Source organism: Ranitomeya variabilis, chromosome 3 (assembly GCF_051348905.1).
Source record: "Ranitomeya variabilis isolate aRanVar5 chromosome 3, aRanVar5.hap1, whole genome shotgun sequence".
Lineage (NCBI taxonomy): Eukaryota > Metazoa > Chordata > Amphibia > Anura > Dendrobatidae > Ranitomeya > Ranitomeya variabilis.
The window spans coordinates 299105822-299129114 of record NC_135234.1 but is presented as its reverse complement, the minus strand read 5'-3'; the positions used below and the strand labels follow the sequence as shown (position 1 = coordinate 299129114).

General features: G+C 42.6%; 3 long non-coding RNA genes across 4 annotated transcripts in view; 1 reads left to right on the top strand and 2 right to left on the bottom strand.

The window, feature by feature from the left end:
* LOC143818182 (uncharacterized) overlaps positions 1-10445 on the bottom strand; it is a 16320-nt gene extending 5875 nt beyond the window's left edge. Inside the window, exon 1 of the long non-coding RNA XR_013224366.1 lies at positions 10296-10445. This is a non-coding gene — a long non-coding RNA (uncharacterized LOC143818182). The remainder of the gene's footprint in view (positions 1-10295) is intronic.
* LOC143815872 (uncharacterized) overlaps positions 1-23293 on the bottom strand; it is a 400109-nt gene that overhangs the window by 40973 nt on the left and 335843 nt on the right. The gene's annotated exons all lie outside the window — the stretch shown is intronic.
* Positions 2389-23293, top strand: LOC143818181 (uncharacterized). 2 transcript variants are annotated; one of them, XR_013224364.1, is made up of 4 exons: positions 20864-20920; positions 21615-21740; positions 22769-22829; positions 22976-23293. It is a non-coding gene; the product is annotated as an uncharacterized LOC143818181 (long non-coding RNA). The 2 variants fall into 2 exon arrangements; XR_013224365.1 differs by lacking the exons at positions 20864-20920; positions 21615-21740 and adding an exon at positions 2389-2774.

The following is a 23293-nucleotide window of genomic DNA, read 5'->3' as shown; positions in this document are numbered from 1 at the left end:
TCGTTTCACGTGATGACTGCATGGTATCCGGGCTTCCCCACAACAAATGCCTAATAGGTGAGCTGGTTTTTCATTATTTTTCCCTTTAAAGGGAACCTGTCACTCCCAAAATGGAAGGTGAGCTAAGCTCACCGGCATCTGGGGGCTTATCTACAGTATTCTGTAATGCTGTAGATAGGCCCCCGATGTTACCTGAAAGAGGAGAAAAAGAGGTTAGATTATACTCACCCAGGGGCAGTCCCGCTGCGGTCCAGTCCGATGGGCATCTCGGGTCCGGTACGGGGCCATGACGTCCTCTTCTGGTCTTCACGCTGCGGCTCCTGCGCAGGCTTACTTTGTCTGCCCTGTTGAGGGCAGAGCAAAGTACTGCAGTGCGCAGGCGCCGGGCCTCACTGACCTTTCCCGGCGCCTGCGCACTGCGGTACTTTGCTCTGCCCTCAACAGGGCAGATAAAGTATGCCTGTATCGGAGCCGAGGTGTGAAGCCAAGAAGAGGACGTCATGGAATGAAGATAGGAGGCGCCGGACCGGACCAGCGATGCCCATCGCAGCGGGACCGCCCCTGGGTGTGTATAATCTAAAGTCTTTTTATCATCTTTATGGTAACATTGGGGGCTTATCTGCAGCATTACAGAATGCTGCAGATAAGCCCCTGATGCCGGTGGGCTTACCTCACCTTCCATTTTAGCGGTGACAGGTTACCTTTAATAAAAGGTGTTGACTAAAACTATCCTTTGAAACGTTTAGGAGTTGCAACCATTTTTCTGCAAAGCCTCCTCATTTCAGGGGCTCTAAAGTAATTGAACAAATTAACATCACCATAAATAAAATGTTAATTTTTAATACTTTGTTGAGAATCCTTTGCAGGCAATTACTGACTGAAGGCTGGAAACCATGGACGTCACTAAACACTGGGTCTCCTCTTTTGTGATGCTTTGCCAGGCCTTTACTGCAGCTGACTACAGTTGTTTCTTACTTGTGGGTCTTTCTGCCTGAAGTTTTGTCTTCAGCATCTGAAATGCTGTTCAATGGGGTTGAGATCTGGTGATTGACATTGCCATTGCAGAATATTTCACTTCTTTTTGTAAATAATCTCCTGGGTTACTCTCGCAGTATGTTTTGGGTCATTGTCCATCTGTACTGTGAAACACCATCAAATCAACCTTGCTACATTTGGTTGAATCTGACCAGATGGTATAGCCCTGTACACTTCAGAATTCATCTGGCTGCTTCTGTCTTCAGTCATATCATTAAGCACTAGTGACCCAGTGCCATTGGAAGCCAAACATGCCCAAGCCATCACATTGATTCCACAGTGGATATGTTGTGCTTTGGATCATGAGCCAATCCTTCTCCATACTTTCTTCTTCCCATCATTCTGGTACAAGTTGATGTTAGTTTAATCTGTCCAAAGAATGTTTTTCTAGAACTGGGCTGGCTTCTTTTGATGGTTTTTTTTGGCAAAGTCTAATCTGGCCTTTCTATTTTTAAGGCGTATTAATGCTTTGCACCTTGTGGTGAACCCTCTGTATTCACTCTCATGAAGTTTTCTCTTTATGATAGACCTAGATACTGACACTCCTACTTCCTGGAGCATGTTCTTCACTTGGTGGATGAATGTGAAGGGATTTTCCTTCACCATGGAAAATATTCTGCGATCACCCACCACTGTGGTCTTTCGTGGACATCAAGGCCTTTTTGAGTTCCCAAGCTCACCAGTTTGCTGTTGTTTTTTTTTAATGAATGGACCAAACTATTGATTTGGCCCTACTAACATTTCTATCTCACTGAAAGATTTCTTCTTTTTTTTTAGCCTAATGAAGGCTATTTCTTTTCCATTGCAAGCTCAGTTGACAGCATGTTGTGGGTTAATAGCAACAGCTTTCAAATGCAAATTCCACATCTAGAATCAGCTTCAGACCTTTTACCTGCTTAATTGATGATGGATTGATGAGGGAAAAGCCCATACAGCCCATTTAAAAGCTTTTGAGATAATTGTCCTATTACTTTTAGTCCATTGAAAAAGAGACAGCTACATATTAAAAAGCTGTAATTCCTAAACCTTTACTATACCATCAAATTGGAGCTGGGAATGTGCACTTTAAGCCCATATTGATTATATATGTATCTTGAGTATGTTTTGGTAAACAGCTAAAATGCCAAAACTTGTTTCACTGGACCTAACTGCAGACGAGTTGTCATGTGACTGTAGCAACCATTAGCCACCTTTAACAATAATCCCAAATTGAAATACAAGCCATAAGTTCATGATGTTTGGCCATTGGTTAGCAGACTAATGTGGAGTAAAATGTGTATGGCTATGTCAGGGTAACTATCATTCACCAGACGATTATTTGTACATCGGTTGTTCAACCATCAACCTATTTAATCCACAGTGTATAGCGACCTTTACAATAATGAAACCCCTTCTATGCAGATTGTGCATCTGTCTTTTCCCTATATATATAGTGTACATCTTTTCTCATGTGAACCTTACAAAAGTTCTCAAGCATGTGTCTGTCTTTTAACAGGAACCTCCCTCTCCAACTCAGAACAACTTTGAGAAAGGCATGAAGCTGGAGGCAGTAGACAGAAAAATTCCCCATTTTATCTGCCCTGCGACCATTGGGGAGGTAAGGGGAAGTGAGATCCTTGTTACGTTTGATGGATGGAGAGGAGCTTTTGATTATTGGTGCCGATATGACTCCAGGGATATCTTTCCAGTGGGATGGTGCTCTCTGACTGGTGACAACCTTCAGCCTCCAGGAAATAAAGGTATGGACTACACTGAAAAAGTTTGTGTTTTATTTTAGTTAGCTACTGAGTAAGGCCACTTTCACATGTTTAGTATTTGGTCAGTATTATACATCAGTATGTGTGAGCCAAAATCAGGAGTGGGACAATCGGAGGAAAAGTATGATAGGTTTCTACATAATACGTATAATACGTCACCACTTCTGAATGTGTGAATGTGGCCTAAAGCTGCCATACACAGCAGTTTTTGTTTTGCCAGAATATAGACATTAAAGTCTATTGGATTATTCGGACAAGCAACCCCACCATCCACATACTAGCCTGTAGTGGAAGGTCAGATATTTAATCAACATAGTGGAAGAGTGGCAAATGAGCAGCTGAATTCAGCTTTATGATACCTTAACCCCCTCGCTCCATTCTCGGCAGGTAATGGCAGTGTGTTACAGCCAGATCCTGCCTTTATCAATGCCTCGCACCATCCGCAATTATTAACCTGTTAACCCCTTTACCCCCAAGGGTGGTTTGCACGTTAATGACCGGGCCAATTTTACAATTCTGACCACTGTCCCTTTATGAGTTTATAACTCTGGAACACTTCAACGGATCTTGGCGATTCTGACAATGTTTTCTCGTGACATATTGTAATTCATGATAGTGGTAAAATTTCCTCGATATAACTTGCGTTTATTTGTGAAAAAAATGGAAATTTGGCGAAAATTTTGAAATCGTCGCAATTTTTCAACTTTGAATTTTTATGCCCTTAAATCACAGAGATATGTCACACAAAATACTTAAAAGGTAACATTTCCCACATGTCTACTTTACATCAGCACAATTTAGGAACCAAAATTTTTTTTTGTTAGGGAGTTATAAGGGTTAAAAGTTGACCAGCAATTTCTCATTTTTACAACACCATTTTTTTTTTAGGGACCACATCTCATTTGAAGTCATTTTGAGGGGTCTATATGATAGAAAATACCCAAGTGTGACACCATTCTAAAAACTGCACCCCTCAAGGTGCTCAAAACCACATTCAAGAAATTTATTAACCCTTCAGGTGTTTCACAGGAATTTTTGGAATGCTTAAATAAAAATTAACATTTACATTTTTTTTACACAAAATTTATTTCAGCTCCAATTTGTTTTATTTTACCAAGGGTAACAGGAGAAAATGGACCCCAAAAGTTGTTGTACAATTTGTCCTGAGATACCCCATATGTAGGGATAAACCACTGTTTGGGCGCACCGCAGAGCTCGGAAGGGAAGGAGCGCCATTTGACTTTTCAATGCAAAATTGACTGGAATTGAGATGGAACGCCATGTTGCGTTTGGAGAGCCCCTGATGTGCCTAAACATTGAAACCCCCCACAAGTGACACCATTTTGGAAAGTAGACCCCCTAAGAAACTTATCTAGATGTGTTTTGAGAGCTTTGATCCCTCAAGTGTTTCACTACAGGTTATAACGCAGAGCCGTGAAAATAAAAATTCTTTTTTTTTTTTCAGAAAAATCATTTTTAGCCCCCAGTTTTGTATTTTCCCAAGGGTAACAGGAGAAATTGGACCCCAAAAGTTGTTGTCCAATTTGTCCTGAGTATGCTGATACCCCATATGTGGGAGGGAACCACTGTTTGGGCGCATGGCAGAGCTCGGAAAGGAAGGAGCGCCATTTGGAATGCAGACTTAGATGGATTGGTCTGCAGGCATCACGTTGCATTTGCAGAGCCACTGATGTACCCAAACAGTAGAAACCCCCAAAAGTGACCCCATATTGGAAACTAGACCTCCCAAGGAACTTATCTAGATGTGTTGTGAGAACTTTGAACCCCCAGGTGTTTCACTACAGTTTACAACGCAGAGCCGTGAAAATAAACAATCCTTTTTTTTCCCACAAAAATGATTTTTAGCCCCCCAAATTTATATTTTCCCAAGGGTAACAAGAGAACTTGGACCCCAAAAGTTGTTGTACAATTTTTCCCGAGTACGCTGATGCCCCATATGTTGGGGTAAGCCCCTGTTTGGGCGCACGGTAAAGCTCGGAAGGGAAGGAGCACTGTTTTACTTTTTCAATGCAGAATTGGCTGGAATTGAGATCGGACGCCATGTCGCGTTTGGAGAGCCCCTGATGTGCCTAAAAAGTGGAAACTCCCCAATTCTAACTGAAACCCTAATCCAAACACACCCCTAACCCTAATCCCAATGGTAACCCTAACCACACCCCTAACCCTGACACACCCCTAACTCTAATCCCAACCCTAATCCCAACCGTAAATGTAATCCAAACCCTAACCCTAACTTCAGCCCCAACCCTAACCCTAACTTTAGCTCCAACCCTAGCCCCAGCCCTAACCCCAGCCCTAACCCTAGCCCTAACCCTAGCCCTAACCCTAGCCGTAACCCTAACCCTAACCCTAGCCCTAACCCTAGCCCTAACCCTAGCCCTAACCCTAACCCTAGCCCTAACCCTAGCCCTAACCCTAATGGGAAAATGGAAATAAATACATTTTTTAATTTTATTATTTTTCCCTAACTAAGGGGGTGATGAAGGGGGGTTTGATTTACTTTTATAGCATTTTTATAGCGGATTTTTATGATTGGCAGCCGTCACACACTAAAAGACGCTTTTTATAGCAAAAAAGTTTTTGCGTCTCCACATTTTGAGACCTATAATTTTTCCATATTTTGGTCCACAGAGTCATGTGAGGTCTTGTTTTTTGCGGGACGAGTTGACATTTTTATGGGTAACATTTTCGGACACATGACAGTTTTTGATCGCTTTTTATTCCGATTTTTGTGAGGCAGAATGACCAAAAACCAGCTATTCATGAATTTCTTTAGGGGGAGGCGTTTATACCGTTCCACGTTTGGTAAAATTGATAAAGCAGTTTTATTCTTCGGGTCAGTACAATTACAGCAATACCTCATTTATATCATTTTTTTATGTCTTGGCGCTTTAATAGGATAAAAGCTATTTTATAGAATAAATAATTATTTTGGCATCGCTTTATTCTGAGGACTATAACTTTTTTCTTTGATGATGCTGTATGGCGGCTCGTTTTTTGCGGGACAAGATGACGTTTTCAGCGGTACCATGGTTATTTATATCCGTCTTTTTGATCGCGTGTTATTCCACTTTTTGTTCAGCGGTATGATAATAAAGCGTTGTTTTTTGCCTCTTTTTTTTTTCCTACGGTGTTCACTGAAGGGGGTTAACTAGTGATATAGTTTTATAGGTCGGGTCGCTACGGACGCGGCGATACTAAATATGTGTACTTTTATTGTTTGTTTTTTTTACTTAGATAAAGAAATGTATTTATGGGAATAATATATTTTTTTTTCTTTATTTAGGAATTTATTTTTTTTTTTTACACATGTGGAAATTTTTTTTTTAAACTTTTTTACTTTGTCCCAGGGGGGGACATCACAGATCGGTGATCTGACAGTTTGCACAGCACTCTGTCAGATCACCGATCTGACTTACAGCACTGCAGGCTTACCAGCGCCTGCTCTGAGCAGGCACTCGGTAAGCCACCTCCCTCCCTGCAGGACCCGGATGCCGCGGCCATCTTGGATCCGGGCACCTGCAGCGAGGAGGAGGTAAGAGACCCTCGCAGCAACGCGATCACATCGCGTTGCTCCGGGGGTCTTAGGGAAGCCTTCAGGGAGCCTCCTCCCTGCGCGATGCTTCCCTGTACCGCCAGCACACCGCGATCATGTTTGTCCGTGACCGCTCCTGGCACATAGTGCCGAATGTCAGCTGTGATAATCAGCTGACACCAGGCCGCGATCGGCCGCGCTCCCCCCGTGAGCGCCGCCGATCGCGCTGGACGTCATATCCCGTTGGTGGTCATACGGGCCCACCCCACCTCGACGGGATAGTACGTCCAATGTCAGAAAGGGGTTAAGTGCAACGGTCAAACTCTTGACAGCGGAATTAACAGCATGCTGACACAGGGGTGCTTCATTTTAAGCGCCCATCAGCACGACCATGACATGATCTCTGGTCGCTATTGGATTGCTATGACAGCAAGTGGTCTGTTGAAGACCTCCTTGCTTGTCATCGCATAGCTCCCTTGAAACCCTGCCTGTGGCCAGGCTTCAAAGGAGACTGTGGTATTGCTGTATATTGCACAGGCGATCAGATGATCAGAGCTTCAAGTCCCCTAAGGGAACTAACAAAAACAGTGAAAAGTAGAAAAATATGTTTTAAACAATGTGGAAAAAAAACAAAACATAAAAGTTCAAATCGCCCACCTTTTTCCCCCATGAAAAAAAAACAAAAAACACACAAGTGGTATCACTGCATTCAGAAAAGTCCGATCTAACAAAATATAAAAATAATTTACCTGATTGTTAAACACTGTAAACAAAAACAATTCAAAACCCCCAAAATTACATGTTTTTTCCATGCAATACCACAAAAATACTGTAAAAAGCGATTAACCCCTTCCTGACCTGTGACGCCACGTAGGCGTCATGAAAGTCGGTGCCAATCCGACCTGTGACGCCTGTGTGGCATCATGGCAGGATCGCGTTCCTGCAGATCGGGTGAAAGGGTTAACTAAAATTTCACCCGATCTGCAGGGACAGGGGGAGTGGTACTTCAGCCCAGGGGGGTTGGCTTTGCCCCCACATGGCTACGATCGCTCTGATTGGCTGTTTCACTTTCAACAGCCAATCCAAGCAATTTCTAATATTTCACCAGTGAAACTTGGTGAAATATTACAATCCAGCCATGGCCGATACTGCAATATCATCGGCAATGGCTGGAGACCTCGATCTGCCCCACCACCAACTGACAGTGGGGATCTGCTGCCGCTGTCAGTCTTTCCTCCCCTGAAAAACAAAACAGAGAATAGGCCATACAAACTGGGGATCTCCAAAACGCAAAGATTGGACCAAAAAAACACAGCTTTATTACAATATAACACAGGACATGAACATTTAAAAACAAGTAAAACATTTAAATACACAAAGCCTGTAATAAGGCAAGCACCTGTGCTAGAAAAATTAGGAAGGTAATAAAGATATTATAGGCTTCTATATGGACAGCATATTCATATTGTGAAAAAAATAGCATCAAATAACAAAATCCCATATATATATATTGTCAATTGCACAGTCATTTGCTGACATGTGCCTGTGTTTTAACCATGCATATTGTTCTCAATAAAGTTTGCTAATTTTTTATATAAACTTCCATTTGCTCTCTTGATTGATATAGCTAATTTATGGAGGTATATGTGATGGTTGGGTGACTGACAGTAGTCACTATAATGAATCTGGAAATTTTGGTATTGAGATATATATATATATGTGTATATATATATATATATATATATATATATATATATATATATATATATATATATATATATTATACCTTGCAGATATGGCCACAAGTACATGTAGATGTAAGTACTGGAATAGAGAACAGATGTAAACTGAATATGTATAACAGACTCTGTAAACAGAAGACCTCGTAGTCTCTAATACAGTAACTAGGTCCCTGATAAACCAATGAAGTGATGTAGAGTTTGGGACACCGCTCTGTGCTCCGCTGCCCTCCCTTCCACCTGCCCCCCCGCTGTCCGATCCCACCCCCCATACTTACCGAGTCCCGGTGTCCATCCGTCTTCAGCGATGGACGCTGCCATCTTCCAAAATGGCGGGCGCATGCGCAGTGCGCCCGCCGAATCTGCCGGCCTGCAGATTCGTTCCAGGTACATTTTGATCACTGTGATAGGTTCTATCACAGTGATAAAAATAAAAAAATAGTAAATAAAACTCCCCCTTATCACCCCCATAGGTAGGGAAAATAATGAAATAAAGAAAACATACTTATTCTTATTTTTCCACTAGGGTTAGGGTTAGGATTAGGGTTGCAATTAGGGATAGGGTTGCAATTAGGGTTAGGGTTAGAATTAGGGTTAGAATTAGGCTTATGTGCGCACGGTGCGGATTGGCCGCTGTGGATTTGTGGCAGTTTTCCATCATGTTTTACAGTATCATGTAAACCTATGGAAAACCAAATCCGCTGTGCCCATGGTGCGGAAAATATCGTGCGGACACGCTGCGTAGTATTTTCCGCAGCATGTCAATTCTGTGTGTGGAATCCGCAGCGTTTTACACCTGTTCCTCAATAGGAATCTGCAGGTGAAATCCGCACAAAAAACACTGGAAACGCAGTGCCTTTTACCTGCGGATTTTTCAAAAATGGTGCGTAAAAATCCTAACACGAATCCGCAATGTAGGCACATAGCCTTAGGCTACTTTCACACTTTCGTCTTTTCAGATACGTCGCTATGCGTCGTTTTGGGTAAAAAACGGATCCTGCAAATGTGCCCGCAGGATCCGTTTTTTTTTCCCATAGACTTGCATTAGCGATGGATTGCGAGGGATGGCCACACGTCGCATCCGTCGTGCGACGGATCCGTCGTGTTTTGGCGGTCCGTCGTCTGGAAAAAACGTTCACTGTAACGTTTTTTTGTCTGCGTCGGGAAAACGTGTCGCAACGGATCCTGTGGCATACGTCGTCGAATGGAAGCCTATGGACGCAGGATCCGTCGTGACACGTCGTATGACGGAATCCAGCGCTGGAATCCGTTTTTTACACTGAGCATGCTCAGAATCAGGAATTTTGGGGCGTGGCCTGTGCCTTGTACCATGAGGACATAGGAACCGGGTGCTCCATTGAAACCCACAAAATCCGACTTAATCTGCGACGGTTTTGAACCATCCAAGCTCAGATTCCACTATATTAGCATCCTAATAAGTCACCGGATCTTTCAAGATCATTTTGGTCTAATTTTGGCCCTTTTTGAGGACTTTGCGGCCTATACCTCCTCACAGGCCTGAAGCCAGGGACTAAATTTCTACATGCGGCCTGGCTCCTCATCCTCTCTCTCCTTGGAGATCTGCAACCACTGGAGACCCAAGATAACAGGGGTCCCCTCCATACCCTCCAGCACTTTGAGAGTGTTCCCGAGGAGAAAGGTGACACTGAAGCCCCCCTTGAAAAACGGATACTGCTGAACCCCTGCACCATCGCAAGGACAAAGATCCGGACCCTTTGTGACAGCACTTCAGCTGGGGTAAGCCCTTTAGCTTCACTGTCACAGTGCTACTGGTCTCCCCTGGCCCTAGCCTTCACTGTGGGTGACAGCCCTGCACACTTCCTTATCACTGGCCAGGAGATTAAGCAGCTGCAACACTAATAGACTGAACAAGCAGGACGGCGATCCCTCCCCCGCCTCACTAGTTGTAGCTAAGAGGGAACCAGCCAGGAGAAAGAGCACCACTAGACGCTGCCACCTGCCCTGCAGAAAAGACACAGAATCCCTCTAGAGCTGACAAGCACAGCAGGCAGCAGAGCGGCTGCTCTAAAAGAACAGACAGGCAGCGCTGATATAGAGATAAGGATCACAGCTCACTAGGAGTCAGGGAGCAAAGCTGTGGAACTAATTTGTGCCTACATCAGGGGGGGTCTCTCTTTATTATACGGCTGGGAGCCTAAGAAGAGGACTAATAATAATAATACATACCATAAACTGTACTAGCAGGGAGCCGCTGTGGTTGTATTTACAGAGGATAATAACAGACTCTCACATCCCTCTTGCCCCAAGAAATACTAAAATCTGAGGAGGGGTTAATCACACTGCCTGAGCAGGAAGCCCTGCTGTGCTACCATACAAGCAAGGGTTAATCTCACTCCCTTCACTCTTAAAGAGACAGAGAGCTGAGCTGTAATAATAACAAGCCCAAAGCTCACAATTCCTATTAGAGAGACTGCTCTGGGGAACACAACACCACAGCACCACCTAGTGGCTTATATTTTAAAGGAGAAGCTCATTTCCCCATAATCTCTGTGAACCTATATCTTCTAAATCTGTCACCTCTTATTACGTATCAGTCACCACTATTCAAGTGAAAAAGGGGGAAACATAAAAACAAACAAGGGGGGTGAGCCGGTCAACTCTTTATACATCTATAAAATCTCACCTTATCTCCAGAATGAGCACCACTAGAAACAAAGGGTCCTCTCCTGCCTCAAAAATCCCTAACCTACCAAAAAGCAACAAAGCTCATTCACAACGCCAAGTTAACAGCGATAGAGCTACTGCTACTAATAGAAGTAGATCCCGCTCACCACGCAGGCTTAACACTCCTACAAAGCAATCTTACTACCCCCAATGCATACCCGTAAATACTGGTAAAAACAACCAAATCCTCGCGGAGATGGACACTTCTCGGAGCCTTAAAAGAAACGCTCCAGGAACATGGGGAAAGGTTTATACCTCTTCACACGAACAATCTGGCTCGGATGAGGAGTCAGAGGATATCTCTCCAAATTCCTCCCCCGTGAAACCCAAGGCCAAGAAAAATTCCCCAAACTATAATTATGAGGATGATTTTCCATCTTTAAAGGGATCCAAAGTAGGTCTCGAACCGCCACAGGGAGACGTACTCTCATACTTGGACAGACTATCTGAAAAAATGGAAAAAATGGGAAGGGATATGGACAAAAACTTCAAAGAACAAAGTAAACAGATTGACCTCAAATTAAATTCAATGTTTGAAAAGCTCTCTGAAAAGATTACCAACCATGAAGAGAGACTACAAAAACTTGAACGAAAATCAGCTAACTCGTCCTTTGACTTAGAGGAACTTTCTGCTGAGGTATACAAACTCAAGCTTAAAATCTCAGACGTGGAAGATAGAAGCCGCCGCAATAATTTAAAGATACGAGGCATCCCGGAAAGCATTCCTCCAGAACGTCTCTCTGACCACATTAAAGACATCTTCAAATCAGCTATACCAAACCTCTCCTCTTCTGATCTTGAGATAGACAGGGCTCATAGACTTCCGCGGCCCCCAAAATTAGCAGCCGAAGTCCCAAGGGACACAATCCTGAGGGTACACTTCTTCCAAACGAAAGAAAAAATTCTAAAATACCTAAAGGACCAAAAAACGTTCCCAGACCCGTATAGCAATCTGAAGGTCTTTCCTGACTTGTCAAAATTCACATTAGATGCTAGACGCTCATTCTCCGGCGTCACCTCTGCCCTCAGGGATAAAGGAATCCCGTACAATTGGGGATTCCCCCTCAAGCTCCTAATCCGCCACCAGGGCAAAGTTATCCCTGTCTTCACTCCAGAGGAAGGTGCCAACTTCCTAAGATCCATCTCCAGACCAAGACAAAATACTGGAACATGAGAAATAACTTCATTGTCTACTAGATTCTCTTTATGCCTACTTTGGGTTTCACTATTACCCGTCCATGTGAAATACCCCGTGTGTTTAGTAGCAGATCACTACTTAGTGTTCTGCTTATGTTTATTGCTTACTGTTAATAATCTGCCTTTCTCTTTACAGGTTGCTTTTTTTTTTTTTTTTTTTTTTACTGATATACACCGATTGTATTCAAGTACTGGTTCAGTCTATATCATTGTATCCATCTGTTCCAGGTTCCAAGTTACTTAGCTCTCTACTGATCATCCCCGCACCTAATCCAAATTAGACCCATCATGAGTTTCAAACTCACCTCCTACAATGTGAAAGGCCTAAATAGCCCATGGAAGAGGTTTTCCCTCTGGAGGGAACTAGAAAGATCACACATAGACATTGCATGCCTTCAGGAGTCAAAGTTCATGATTAACAACCACCCACACCTCTATCACAAAAAGTTCCCCCACATTTTTACATCCTGTGGTCCCCAGAAAAAAGCAGGTGTAATCACTATGATAAGTTCCTCAACTCCTTTTGAAATCATAGAGGAACATAAAGATACTAACGGTAGATACCTCATCTTGATCTGCAAAATCAATGACCAAATCTGTACCCTAGTAAACCTTTATGCCCCCAACCGTCACCAAATTCGCTTTCTTAACAAGCTTATGAAAACTATCTCCAAGGTTAGGAAAGGTGAACTAATTCTTGCTGGAGATTTCAACATTACACCGGATAGTACTATAGACTCCTCCTCACACACCCGCAGTCCCTCAGATAACCTAAATCAGTGGATCTTTAAAAACGAACTTTTCGACGTCTTTAGGTGCCTAAATACGTCGTCAAGAGAGTACACTTTCTTTTCAGACGTACACCAGTCCGCATCCCGGATTGATCTAATCCTTACGGACGTGTTCACTCTCCCCAGACTCCAGGAGATCTCTATAGGCAAAAAATCTTTCTCGGATCATTCACCAGTACACAGTCTTATTCAATTAGGTCCCCCTCTTAAGAAAGCCAATATGTGGAGATGTAACTCTAGCATCCTCCACGACACCTTCCACAAGCAAAAAATAGAAAAGGCCATTTCCCAATTCTTCATAGAGAACAAATCCTCCTCAACCAACCCTTTTAATAATTGGTGTACTCACAAGGCTGTACTCAGAGGTACTTTCATTGACATTTCGTCAAAAATTAAAAAAGAAAATAGAAGGAAAATCTTGGAAGTCCAAACCCAAATCCACAATAAAGAATCCGAAATACTAGCCCACCATTCCCAATCCTCCTCTCTCCAAACTGAACTCTTGACCTTGAGACAAAATCTCAAGTCACTCATCACCACTCCTTACGATGCAGTAGTAAAATCTTCAAAATATAAATATTACTCCGCACTAAATAAACCGACTTTGTTCATGTCAAATAGGGTAAAGAATAAAAGAATTTATAATAGAATCAACAGAATAGTAGCCACCTCCAAAAACGGTATATTATCCCACCCCCAAGATATAGTTAATGAATTTGCCCATTTCTACCAAAAATTATATAACCTCAATTCAACTTCTTCCTCTTCCCAACCCAACTCGTCAGCTATCAATGATTACCTCAACTCAATTAATCTTCCCTCTTTATCAACCGTTGACTTGGCCTTTATGTCTGCCCCTTTTTCCCCTATTGAAATAGAAGATACTATTAACAAACTCCCCCTTCACAAATCCCCAGGCCCCGACGGTTTTAATAATTCATATTACAAAACCTTCAGTAAACTCTTATCTCCCCACCTTGCAGAAGCATTCAACTTCGCCGCAGACCAGGGGTTATTTCCAAAGGAAATGCTTGAGGCCTCGATTGTCCTGATCCCGAAACCTAAAGGTGACCCTGAATTATTGACCAATTATCGCCCCATTTCCCTCATCAACACAGACATAAAACTGTTCTCCAAAATATTAGCCAACAGGTTGAGTAATTTTCTCCCATATCTTCTGGCCAACGACCAAATGGGATTCACACATGGGAGACAGCCCGCAGACGCCACAAGGAGATTGATAAACGCCATCAGGTACGCCAATTCAACAAAAACCCCAACAACTTTAATATCACTAGATGCCGAGAAGGCCTTTGACCGCATAAATTGGGACTTCCTTAGACACACTCTTTTCAAATTTGGATTCGATCAAAAACTAGTGACTACAATTATGGCACTATACTCAAACCCAAGCGCGAAAATAACCTCCAACAACCATATCTCAAACCCCTTTACTATCTCAAATGGCACCAGACAGGGGTGCCCCCTATCACCCCTACTTTTCAACTTGGCCCTTGAACCCCTAACCGAACACATTCGTAGCAATGCCAAAATTAAAGGTATCCATACCCAACACAAGGAACACAAAATAAGCCTATTCGCGGACGATATCATTTTGACTTTAACTGACCCCCAAAACTCTTCATCTGAGGTTTTTAGTGAGCTGGACGAGTTCTCAGATCTATCTAACTACAAAATCAACCAATCAAAATCGAACATCCTTCCTCTTAATCTTGAGACTAAACAAACGGATGCAATAAAGGATAAAACATCCCTCAACTGGTGCAACAGAGAGATTCCTTATCTAGGTATTACTCTCTGCAACAATCTCCAACTTACGGTGAAGATAATTCTGAGAAATTTGACAGACTCAATAATCAAAGACTGCTTAATCTTTAAAGAAAAAAATCTCTCTTGGTGGGGAAAAAATTATATCCTTAAAACACATACCCTTCCAAAAATTCTATATGTTCTCCGATGTCTCCCTCTGCCCATCCCGGTCATACTTCTAACAAATATCCAAACCTTGTTCAAAACCTTCTTGTGGGGAGGAAAAAAAGCCAGGACTTCTTCCTCATCATTATACAGGAGGAAAGGGAATGGTGGGATGGGCCTTCCTAACATTATTGCCCATTATCAAACCCTTCTGATTAAACAAAGTGTCCATTGGATTTTCCAACGTGAACCTCCGGCCTGGTTTGACTTGGAATTATTTTTAAATAATGGCAAACAGTTAAGTAATATCATCACTCAAGCAATCTCAAACCATCTTCCTCACTGCAACGCTCACCCTCTATTCCAGGCCATCGCCCAAGCCTGGCGTAAATTCTCCAAACCAAGCAGACGGACACACAAATTCTCCATTCTTAAAAACATACCCCTTACTCTTATCTTTAGTCTATCTAATATAACCCTCCCTACAATCTGGCCAGAATTTAAAATCACAAAATTGGGAGATATCAACAACGGCTCCAATTTCTTAGACTTTTCATCCCTGAGGAAAAACTTTAACATTCCTCACTCCTTTTTCTTAGAATTCATCCTCCTAAAAGATAATGTCCTCGCTTTTCTAAAAAAAAAAAAAGAACTTTACCCACTCCTCAATAAAAGTCTTACTCAATCCTCATCATAAAATCTTCTGGAGTCATGGTTTTCTCTATGACTCTTTCAACAATGACGATAGTTTGTCAAAAAGCCCTTATATGATCACCTGGGAAAAAACCCTAAAATCCACCTTTTCTCCTGAGCAATGGGAAGAAGCTCTCTCCAAAACGTACGACTCCACAATCTCATTCTCTCTTCAAGAAACATACTTTAAAACTATTAGTAATTGGTACCTTACCCCGGCAAAATTAGCACACTTCGGTCCTTCAAACTCATCCTCACCCCTTTGCTGGAGAGACTGCGGCTTCAAGGGAGATCTATTACATATGCTCTGGGAATGTCCTAGAGTCAAAATAGTCTGGTCTTGGATCTCTACCACTCTCAACAAACTCTAACAAAACTTTAACCCTCACCCCTCAAATGGCCCTTCTTTCCCTCAACCTGGACGAATTAGACTTGGCACTCCAACCCATTTTTATTCATCTTTGTCTTGTAGCAAAAAATCTCATCACTTTCCACTGGAAAAACAAAATACTCCCAAATCCAGAGGCTATCCTACACCTAGTCCAGCAACATAGATCACATGAACTGAAATTTGCTCTGATTAGCAATCAGTTTGCAAGATTTTACAAAAAATGGAACAAATGGGACAAGGCCTTTCCGTCCCCCATTACTTAATTCCCTCACCACCAAATTCTAGGTGCAATACCATTTAATTTTATACTCTGTGCACTAACGGTTCAATCCTTGTTAAATATTTGCTCACATATGATTGGCCTTAATTGGCTTGCAATCTCTCGTCTGTTTATTTGTCTATGCGTTGGTTTGCAGTTGTTTTGTTTAAACCTTATGACCTGGACATTATGTACCTTATAAGTGTATATCACTGTTATATTGTTGTATTGATATTTTTCCCTATGCCCCTCCCTCTTCCACCCCCCCTCCCCTCCCCCCCCCCACCGTCCTATCCCACCCTTATTCCCTTTTCTTGCCTGTTATTTTAAAATCCAAATAAAATCTTTGGAAAAGAATCAGGAATTTGTAGCCAATTGGCCAGACAGGCCCCAAATCTATATAAACCTGGCCTGGGGCGTCACCCCCAAATGTGCTAGAAAGACTCATGACAGACAGAAGCCAGAAGACAGCCAGAGCCACAGCTATATAAACCTGAATACAGCCAGAGGCCTGCCATCGTCCTGAACCAGCCAGCGTCCTGCCAGAGTCCAGCTCCAGCCTGAGGCCTTCCACTGTGAAGCCAGCCAGCGTCCAGCTCCAGCCTGAGGCCTGCCAACATCCAGTGTGACTATAGAAAGTAATGAAAGCTAGCACTCAATCAATATAGTTCACGGTGCCAGTGAACGGGATATTTAATCCCACACGTCATGAAGTCCGAAAAATCACTGCACTCGCATGGTTTTCAATTGCATAAATCAACAAGTTTATTAAATTTGAATCAGTGGAAAGGAGTACTTGGCGAATTGACGTTTCGGCCAACCCGTGGCCTTGTTCACAAAATCGCTGTAACAAGCAAAGGACAAAACAATATTACTGACAAATAAGTATATACATATTTACAATTATACAAAAAAAGGAAAAAATCCATATCAAGATAATTTCACTGCCGATGGTCGGACATACTCTTTAAAGATTAAAGACTCAACATTGTATCATAAAGGGAAAATTTAAAAAGGGGGGGTTACACAATGGAGAGAGGTTCAGAGGAGGAATTAATGCTAGATTTTTAGCACACAATTATGGAGGAAGAACATATCCTGTTAGAACTCTGTTGCATACAAAGAAAGGACCCTTTACGTTTGGTGTGTCAGATAAAGTGATGAAGAAGCATAACCTGAAAGGAACAAAGTAACGTAAGGTCGCAGCTGAAACCCTATGTAAAGAACACCGAGGGCCTGCATGGAAACCATGAGGCCATGTAGTAGTACAGAACGGGTGTCTTCTGGATAACATATATATAGTATAGTAATAACCGTAATTCCCTCCTTAGAGCCCGGTTCCACCTATCTCCACCTGAGAGTGAGTAGTACACCATAAAGATACTGACCTAGCTGGAGTGCTAGGGAACGTAAGCCCATGCACTAAAGCCGTATCTGCAACTGGAACGAGACTTGTGGCTGAAATATATACATATATGAAGATGAAGCACAGCTGTGTGAACTGATTTAACCGTAAGGCATACGAAATCACTGGAATACCTGTCCTGTGGATACAGTAAACTATAGATTTCAGGCTGTGTCCGTCCTTTAAATTCTGCAGTGTCCCAGAAGGAACATAGAGGTATAGTGCTGTGGGCAAAGAAAAGAGGTGGGTGATACATGTGGGACCAAGCCTCATACAGGGAATAGTAAACTAGAAACAATGCAGTGCACGTTCATGGCATTACTAGGTACCTGTGTTATTTATATATGCAGGAGACCAGACACGTTCTGGCAGATAGTTGAAGAGGTGACCTACATGTATAATAGGGTATGCTGCTAGTGCATAGAGGCACAACGTCCCTGTTTAAAGAAAGAACAGGCTAAACAAGCTCATCCGGATGGTGGTACACTCATCTGCTTATTGTGCTGGAGTCTCACGTCTCTGCTGTATGTGCAGGCCAGGGGCAAGCGTTGGTGGCGTAGTGGAGGAAGCCGACACAGTCCTGCGTCGCGGCGGTGAGATGGCTCAGCGTAATTCATGGTGCCCGGCGTTTTATCTGATTCCCCAGTCGGTCTTGTGACCGGAAGTACAAGGGGACGCCGGCGCCTGCGCATGAGGGTTCTTACTAGTGTGTGTGGGTAGGCAAAATCGGCGCTTGCGCACCCCGCACCTGGCAGGACGCCAGTGTACGGCGCCTGCATCAGAGTGTTCCCCCTGCTGTGTATGGGACCAAATCGGCACTTGCGCACAGCGCATCACGCAAAGCGCTTGTGAATGGACATGGGGGTTCAGCGCTTGCGCATTGCGGTATGTGGCCCCACTGATCGGCATCGGCATTTGCGTACTGAATAGTGGAAGAGGATATCAGTGCCTTGTGTTGAGTGCCTCCCAGTATGTCCCCAACAGTGTAGGACTGGTGCAAAGGAAAACCTCCTACTTACAGCAGGGAATAGCTAAACAATAATCGATATTCACTAGGGGTACAATAGACGCTGTCACTAGCGAGCCCCCAGCCGCACAAGTAAACACATCACTATAATATACATGTGGTACAATATAACGATATTTGTAATGGTAGGAGTCCAAACTTCAAAAAAGAATGAAATAAATAAGACAAAGTAAAGAAATGAAATAAAAGGAATGAAATAGAAAAGAACAAAACCTGACCAAATGAAAAAAAATAATAAATGGAACTTTTACCTTGGAAAGTAAGTAAAATAAAACAAAGTGAACTAGCAAAAATGAAAAAACTGAAAAAAACTGAAAAAAATGAATGGGGAAAATGGGGAGCTAATGTAAGGAAACTTAAAAAAGGACTAATGGGGTATGCATCTTACCAGCCAAAACGCATTTATCATTGAAGTTGGTTGTGCAAGGGGTCAGTTGGCCTATATAGGAGAAAAAATTACGTTAGCCAGTCTATCTCGTGGTTCAAGCTACGTGGGTGTAAGGTGTCAAGTGTGTAAATCCAAAAGGTCTCTCGCTGTTTTAATCGTAACGTAAGGTCGCAGCTGAAACCCTATGTAAAGAACACCGAGGGCCTGCATGGAAACCATGAGGCCATGTAGTAGTACAGAACGGGTGTCTTCTGGATAACATATATATAGTATAGTAATAACCGTAGTCCTTTTTTACTTTCTATAGTCATTTGCTTCGTAAGCTATAAGCACCAATCGAATCCATGTCAGCCGAGATATATGTATACGACGAATCTACAGGTTCTACCATTCTATCAAAGATAACGACTAATACAGATTTTCTAAGCAAAGCAAAGATGTGAAATCGAGGGATTGGGAGAAGGAGAGGAAGAAGCTCATCAGCTACGATTTACATTGTGCAACATTGGGAGAATACCATCGACAGGCCAGGATACCTCGTGGTCTACGCTGCAATTTACGACCCACCTTATTTTCAGATAATGAGAAATATTGTGCTACATTCCAAAAAATTCTAAACAAATGTTCCTTCGACATAATTCTACTGACCATTGAATACCTACAAGAGGCCATAAAACGTACTGAAGAAAAAATTGAAAGCATTGAAACCCAACTAACTGCCACTCTAAACACCACCGAACTTTCCACTCTCAAGAGTAAAATTAACTCTAGCCTTGTTTCCTACCAACGATTAAAACAGCGAGAGACCTTTTGGATTTACACACTTGACACTTTACACCCACGTCGCTTGAACCATTTTTGCTAGTTCACTTTGTTTTATTTTACTTACTTTCCAAGGTAAAAGTTCCATTTATTATTTTTTTTCATTTGGTCAGGTTTTGTTCTTTTCTATTTCATTCCTTTTATTTCATTTCTTTACTTTGTCTTATTTATTGCATTCTTTTTTGAAGTTTGGACTCCTACCATTACAAATATTGTTATATTGCACCACATGTATATTATAGTGATGTGTTTACTTGTGCGGCTGGGGGCTCGCTAGTGACAGCGTCTATTGTACCCCTAGTGAATATCGATTATTGTTTAGCTATTCCCTGCTGTAAGTAGGAGGTTTTCCTGGGCACCAGTCCTACACTGTTGGGGACATACTGGGAGGCACTCAACACAAGGCACTGATATCCTCTTCCACTATTCAGTACGCAAACGCCGATGCCGATCAGTGGGGCCACATACCGCAATGCGCAAGCGCTGAACCCCCATGTCCATTCACAAGCGCTTTGCGTGATGCGCTGTGCGCAAGTGCCGATTTGGTCCCATACACAGCAGGGGGAACACTCTGACGCAGGCGCCGTACACTGGCGTCCTGCCAGGTGCGGGGTGCGCAAGCGCCGATTTTGCCTACCCACACACACTAGTAAGAACCCTCATGTGCAGGCGCCGGCGTCCCCTTGTACTTCCGGTCACAAGACCGACTGGGGAATCGGATAAAACGCCGGGCACCATGAATTACGCTGAGCCATCTCACCGCCGCGACGCAGGACTGTGTCGGCTTCCTCCACTACGCCACCAACGCTTGCCCCTGGCCTGCACATACAGCAGAGACGTGAGACTCCAGCACAATAAGCAGATGAGTGTACCACCATCCGGATGAGCTTGTTTAGCCTGTTCTTTCTTTAAACAGGGACGTTGTGCCTCTATGCACTAGCAGCATACCCTATTATACATGTAGGTCACCTCTACAACTATCTGCCAGAACGTGTCTGGTCTCCTGCATATATAAATAACACAGGTACCTAGTAATGCCATGAACGTGCACTGCATTGTTTCTAGTTTACTATTCCCCGTATGAGGCTTGGTCCCACATGTATCACCCACCTCTTTTCTTTGCCCACAGCACTATACCTCTATGTTCCTTCTGGGACACTGCAGAATTTAAAGGACGGACACAGCCTGAAATCTATAGTTTACTGTATCCACAGGACAGGTATTCCAGTGATTTCGTATGCCTTACGGTTAAATCAGTTCACACAGCTGTGCTTCATCTTCATATATGTATATATTTCAGCCACAAGTCTCGTTCCAGCCGCAGAAACGGCTTTAGTGCATGGGCTTACGTTCCCTAGCACTCCAGCTACATCAGTATCTTTATGGTGTACTACTCACTCTGAGGTGGAGATAGGTGGAACCGGGCTCTAAGGAGGGAATTACGGTTATTACTATACTATATATATGTTATCCAGAAGACACCCGTTCTGTACTACTACATGGCCTCATGGTTTCCATGCAGGCCCTCGGTGTTCTTTACATAGGGTTTCAGCTGCGACCTTACGTTACTTTGTTCCTTTCAGGTTATGCTTCTTCATCACTTTATCTGACACACCAAACGTAAAGGGTCCTTTCTTTGTATGCAACAGAGTTCTAACAGGATATGTTCTTCCTCCATAATTGTGTGCTAAAAATCCAGCATTAATTCCTCCTCTGAACCTCTCTCCATTGTATAACCCCCCTTTTTAAATTTTGCCTTTGTGATACAATGTTGAGTCTTTAATCTTTAAAAATTATGTCCGACCATCGGCAGTGAAATTATCTTGATATGGATTTTTTCCTTTTTTTGTATAATTGTAAATATGTATATACTTATTTGTCAGTAATATTGTTTTGTCCTTTACTTGTTACAGGGATTTTGTGAATAAGGCCACGAGTTGGCCGAAATGTCAATTCGCCAAGTACTCCTTTCCACTGATTAAAATTTAATAAACTTGTTGATTTATGCAATTGAAAACCATACGAGTGCAACATCCAGTGTGAGTCCTGCCATTTTTGCGTGCGTCTGTGGGTGCATGCGTGTCTGTGCGTCTTTGTGTTTTTGTCCGCCTGTGTGCTTTTGTGCATGTGTGCATCTGTGTGTGTTTGCATAAGCCTGTGTGCTTTTGTGTGTGCATGTGTGCATCTGTATGTGTTTGCGTACGGCTGTGTGCTTTTGTATGCGTGCGTTATGCCTGCACCTGTGTGCTTTCGTGCGTGGCATGCGTTGTGCGTGTTCTTTCGTGCATGCGTGCGTGCGTCTGGGTGATTGCAAGTGCATGCGTCCGTGCGTCTGGGTGAGTGCAACGTGCATTTTTTTTTTTTACTGTGATGTTTTTACCAAGTAGTGTGGTCTGTGCAGCATGTGGTTTCAGTGTGTGAGCGTGTGTCTTGCGTGTGTTTGGTTTTTTTCTTTCAATTTTTTTTTGTTTTAATTGTATTGTTCAAAACATTTCCAGTGGATGTACTTGTATTTAAAATAAAGAGCATTGTAGCTCCTAATTGTGATGGTAAAGAAAAAAGAAAATTAAAAAAGAATTAATAAAAATTTTCTTCAAAATGTCCATAGTATCATTTCACAAAGGTAAATTTTAATCTGGTGTATGTACAAATGGCCACACATGCAATACTGAGTTGGTTGAGGGTTTATTTTTTAAGATAAAAGGTAATTGAAAATTTTTAAAAGGTATATTTAATTTTTTTAAGTAATTTTTAAAGGGATCTTTTCAAATCATATGTGATCAATACATTTTCAACTGGTGTGTAGGCATTTCAATTTTACATGAGGGTATATATTATGTTTTTGGGTTTTTTTGGGTGGGGGGAAATGGTGCACATACTATTGAAGTAGGTAATCCAGCTCAGACTGGTGTGCCTTGGGTATATTTTTTGGGGGGGTTATTTCTCAAAGCTTTTGTTGTTGGCCTGCATGAACATTGCTCAGATCATTTGAGCAGGGTGGTTATTAAATCTTTCACATTAGCTAGTTTGAGGGGTGGTTCTAACGATAAATTCTTTATACTTACAGAGCCACCAGGGACCACAGCCGCCAGGAACCAAGCCAGCAGGGAGCAAGTCACTTTCCTGATGTAAGTATTAAAGACCATAAAGCTTCAATTTCAATGTGTATAGTAGATTATGTTGAGGAGAGCCATAAGATCAAATACTTAACCTCAAGACATAAGAGATTGAGAGAAGCGATCCATAACATGTATTTTTTTTAACCTTACATAAGATTTCTCAGATCAAAGTAAGACACTAAAGATGGCTGCCATTTCCTGTATCAGCACACCATGTGCTGTTATCCAAGATGACACCCACCCTGATGACCTCATGGATCCGCCCACAGTGACACCTACCTTGATGACCTCATGGACCAACCCACCCTGATGACCTCATGGATCAACCCACAGACTTGCTCTATGCCCAATCCATTAACCAATGGAATTCATACGAGCACTCCCATTTTAGACCTAGCCAAGCCCCCCTTACAGGGGTTATATAAATCTGTGTTCTGACTAAATAAAGCCCTTGGAGCTGAGCCATAGATTGA